We start from the raw sequence: 5,217 nt of genomic DNA on the forward strand, positions 1-5,217 counted from the left end.
AAGTTGCCAAATTCTTTAGAAGGATAAAAACACAATGAAGTTGTCAAATTCTTTAGAAGTATAAAAACATGTTGTTTTTTTATTCAGACATGCCTGTTGCTCCCGATCTACATTACAATACCACACTAAAAACACAATGGTTGCAATTGTCATGGCTGACAACCGATGTCCGGTCATGCCCATGCATTACAATGGGAGATTATCATGTCACGATAATTCAAGTTTAAACATGTGGTGTATTACCAAAATGTGATGTTTATAATATTCTGTTTATAGCCAATCATCAATATTACTTAAGTTTTCACGAAGCACCAACAATTAGAATGTAATTCAAGTTTTGATGTGAAATCAAAACGATCTAGCTCAAGTTGTAACAACCCTGTTCATTACACACAATCTTGCCGACAGGCTCCCAACATATGTTTCATAAGGACCTTTTACATCAATGCCGGCTGAAACTTTCAAGGAGTAATAATAAATAGTTTAGAAGATATCCTAATTTAACTTCTGGTCTTTTTTTTTGAACCGGGGAGCTTCCCCATTCCCACTCATTTTGAGCGGAAATACGCTGGGCACCGGGTTCGAACCCGGGTGGCCAAGCTCACGGCTCATGATGCTGACCAAACGAGCGACTCGCTCGTTCCCAATTTAACTTCCGGTCTTGGAACAAAATTTCATTAAATGACAAATACACAAAGTAGCATAGCCATATTCTTTGGCTCTTTTCGGCTGATCTATAAGCCATTTATACTGATTTGTACGGGTGATTTGTTAGGAGAGAAAAATACTGTACCTTGACTGATAAGCCGGCTTATAATGATAGCCGAACAGAGCCTTTAGCCTTGCAACATGCACCATATAGAGTGAATCAAATGTCACTAAAAAAAGGTATCTTCCAAACCTTGAAGTTGAATCTCTCGGATTTCAGTTCAGCTATGTCTGTTAGTAACAAGTTACATCAAATAAAAAAGTAGAATCATTTTACATTAGGAGAACATGAGGAAGATGAGCTCCTGATTGAGCTCTGCATCTTGGGGCTTGCTGCTTCACCATTTGCCAGCTACATAGACATTTTAGCAGATATATAACATTAAATTCCAAAGAAGATAAGAATGGTTTTTTTGCCTTTTGAGAACAGGCAAACATGGAACCTAGTTTGTACGTGCACGGTAGGATGAAGTAACTGCATCTCTGACGGACTGCTTCACCTATGCACCAAAAGGATGGGATAAGATATTTAGATGAGATGTGACAATATTAGATGCCGTCCAACGAACCTTGCTTATTCAGCTCTCAGCAATGACCAGTGGTGCATTGACACTTTGTCGGTGTTTTGGACCGGCGGGCCCTCAACCGGCTAGTGAAAGTGTACTGCGTGCCCCTAATCCCGGATGATGATGCAAAGAGACACAAGGTTTATACTGGTTCAGGCAATAGGTGCCCTACGTCCAGTCTGAGAGAGCGATCTTGTATTCCTTGCACCGAGTTGCTTGTAGTAGGGGTTTACAAGCAGGGCGAGAGAGGGAGCTAGTCCCAGGTCTCTGCGTGGAGTGGCGTGGGTTGCTTGAAATGTTGATCTCTTGCAGCGAAGAGGAGTGTGAGTTACAGAGCGTTGTGCATCGCTTGCACCTGTGAGTGTGTCTGTGTGTGTTCGTCTGTCTGTGTGCCTTCGTCCCTAGAAACGGCCCTGGTCGCTTCCTTTTATAGTTGAAGGGGGGACAGGGGCGATACATGTGTTCGCTACGTGGTGGTTCGTGAGCGGAGGCGGTATGTCTGTGCCCTGTAGCTCGTCGCTGGGGCGGTATGGTCGATGGAGCGGTCTTGTTCTCGGTGCACTGGAGCGACGCGCCGGTCACGCCCGATCCTGTGCGACGTGGGAGCTCCTGTGATGGCTTGACGCAGGGCATGGCACATATTGTGAACGACGTGCCGGTCGCTGTATGTCGACGGCGTAGAGAGCCGAGGCCCAGTCGGTGCAGAGGCCGAACCATCATGGGGGCTCGGTGGGCGCGAGTCCCGAGGCTACGGGAGTGCGGAAGCGGGTAGCCGAGGCTCGGAGGGAGCAGTTGGTCTTGTACGCTAATTCCGAGGCTACATGGACCTGGACTTGACTCTCCACGCCGCGCTGTCCTCGGAGCAGGTGGGGTTAGGCAGCACAGTGCAGCACGGGCGTCGGTCGTGGGCACAGCGCCGAGCACAACGACCGGTAACCCTCGCCCCGTCTTGTCCCGGACGGCGTGGCGTCAATGTGACTCCCATCTCGTCGGTCACTCCGTTGTGTCGAGCCGTCGTTCGGCTGACGTCGCGGGAGTGGTTGGTCGCGCTAGTGGGATGTGACGTCCTGGTCAAGGTGGCGGTTGGCGGGGTGGCTGCCGAGCTGGCCTCGAGCGAGGCGGAGAATCGGTACCTCGTCTGAGGCCTTACGTGCGGGGTCTCGAGCGAGGCGGAGAATCGGTACCTCGTCCGAGGCCTTACGTGCGGGGCCTCGAGCGAGGCGGAGAATCGGCACCTCGTCCAAGGCCTTACGGGCGAGGCCTCGAGCGAGGCGGAGAATCGGTACCTCGTCCGAGGCCTTACGTTTGGAGCCTCAGGCGAATCGGAGAATCGGTACCTCGTCCGAGGCCTTACGGTTTCATTTTAGGCCGAGCCCGCTTCAGGTGAGCCCGAATATTGTTCGAGGTGGGCCGAGCGGTCCAGCCGAGCCTCGGATAAGGTGGGGGTTTGCCGGTAGTTATCTCTTGGCTTCGATTTTTACAGGATTTAAGTGATTTTTTCGGTTCTTACTTAAAGAACCCCTTTTTATGGTACCTGACAACACTCTTCCTTACAGATGATTCAATTGACTCGATGATGTCTTTGTTCGGCTTCCGCGACCGGCATGTTTAGGTGTGGCATTCTTGCGATACTCCCCACCGGTCCTAATAAACTCCTAATACAGAAAGCTGGCGCGTGCCACCTGTCTTGCCGCAGAGCGTTCCACGGCCACGGTCAACACACCGGCGAGCCTCCTCGAGCCCCGCGCGCATCCTCATAGTCTAGAGCACAACCATGCGAGGAAGAATCAGACAACGTGTGTTCCCTTCCAAGTTCGAATCACCAGATCAATCAAGAATAACAACGCACCTCGAGCCGTACCAGCGCGTCGACCTCCACGCCCTAGTGGTACAGCTGCTTGAGGACGCCATTGGCCTTTGGCCACCACCCGGCCACTGGTGGATGTCCGTGACGCAGCCAACCGCCCTGTTCTGCACGTTGCCGGAGAACACCTGGCATGCAGCGCCAGCAGGGAAGAACCAACACTTTCTGGTGGCCACTGGCCATCATCCAAGAACCAGGCGCAACGCCTCCCCGCTTCCTTGGGAGAAACATGCTACTTTTGTCACCGCCGCTGTCGTTGCAGGTGAGCTCGCTGCTCGGTTGGGCACCCCCAAACGCGGCGTCCCGATGGCCGTCGGCACTGGCGCTCAGTCACCACCCATAGAAGCCGCCACCGACCGCGCCGCCCTCCTGTGCCCTGAAGGCGTGGCTGATGTCGCGGGGCAGGGATCTGGTGTGATTCACGGCGATGAGCTCGTCGAGCGGGGCGCTGAGAACGCGGAGGTCTGCTGCCCCCGCTAGATCGGGGTGTCTGTCCATGGGATCCGAGCACTTGGCCTTCGGATCAAGGCGTCGGGCCATCTGATCGTGGCGTCGCCAGGGGAGAGAGCGAGTAGTCATCGCCGCCGCCGCCGCCGGAGCGGAGAGCGGTGGCCGGAGAGGACCATGCGCTCCGCCTTCTGGGGCGTGGTGGACCATGCGCTGCCGTACGTGGCCGGGAGGCCGTGGAAAAAATTGCTATTATAGAACACGAAACAATGGCCGTTATTATAGGACTTTAATCGTCGACTTCGCTAAAACGACATTTGAAACGTTGACACTTTGGTTTACATGACATTTGTTTCTTTTAATCACTTTTCTCATTTCAAATACATGTATTTTGTCATGGGAGGACCGTATTGCCATTTAGTCATATTCACGTAAGAGTGGGCAGGCAGGTGCGTGGGCTACCTGGCTGCTGCCGCCGCTGCCTGGCCTGGGCAGGCTGGCTGGCTGCTGCGCACAACGGCCTGCGCGCTAGCGGGGTGGCCCCGAGCGCACGACGAGCACCCACGGCGGCCTGCGCGCTAGTGGGGTGGAAACACCCTACCAACGGGGCCACGCCTGAGGGCAGCGCGGTAAGGGCAGAGGCGGCCGGCGGCCCTTCTGGATCCGGTGGGGGCGAGTTCGTCTCCTCCATGGGCGGTGCGTCGAGGAGGATTGGGCAGGCGGCGGCGGTCAGACGAAACGTCGGAAGATGAAGATGAAACGAAACGTGGTGACGAGCATTGGGCGTGGTGACGAGGATGAGTAAAGGTATTTATGTATTTTTGGTTTTATAATTCAAGAGGAAAAAGGAAGTATATGACATAGGCACGATGTCATGATGCCGTCATCAAGCTAACGGCAGGGCAGGGCACGGAGCACGCGGCGGCTACGGCTCAGCCGCGCTCAAGCTCTCAGCCAGAGCTTGCCGGCGCTGTGCGGCGAGCTGCATCGCCACCTCCTCCTCGTCGGGGTCACCATCGAAAGCATCGTCGTCGGAGTCAAGCGAGACAAGCTTGTGGCTACGGCGAGGAGGAAGAGCGGCAACGAGCACGTACCGCCGTGGGTGCTCGTCGCGCTCTCCGGCATGGCGCGCTCGGCGCCACCCCGCTAGCGCGCAGGCCGCCGCTGGTGCTCGTCGCGCTCTCGCGCGCTCGGGGCCAAGCGCGCAGGCCGTTGTGCGCAGCAGCCAGCCAGCCTGCCCAGGCCAGGCGGCGGCGGTGGCAGCCAGGCAGCTCACGCACCTACCTGCCCACTCTTACGTGAATATGATTGAAGGGCAATACGGTCCTCTCAGGACAAAATACATGTATTTGAAATTAGAAAAGTGATTAAAAGGACCAAATGTTATGTAAAACAAAGTGCCAACATTTCAAATGTCGTTTTAGCGAAGTCGACGATTGAAGTCTTATAATAGCGAAGCCCATTGTTTCGCGTCCTATAATAGCAATTTTCTCGATGCCGTGAAGGATGCGGGCGAAAGGAGGCATGTGATGTTCGCAAAGAGAACCGTGCGGAAAAGAATCCCGGTGGAACCGGAGGGGTAGGGGCAGGGGGCGTAAAGGAGAAGTAGAGGCATGGCAATTGTGCAGGGGC

The sequence above is a fragment of the Miscanthus floridulus genome, chromosome 12, assembly GCF_019320115.1.
Source record: "Miscanthus floridulus cultivar M001 chromosome 12, ASM1932011v1, whole genome shotgun sequence".
NCBI lineage: Eukaryota > Viridiplantae > Streptophyta > Magnoliopsida > Poales > Poaceae > Miscanthus > Miscanthus floridulus.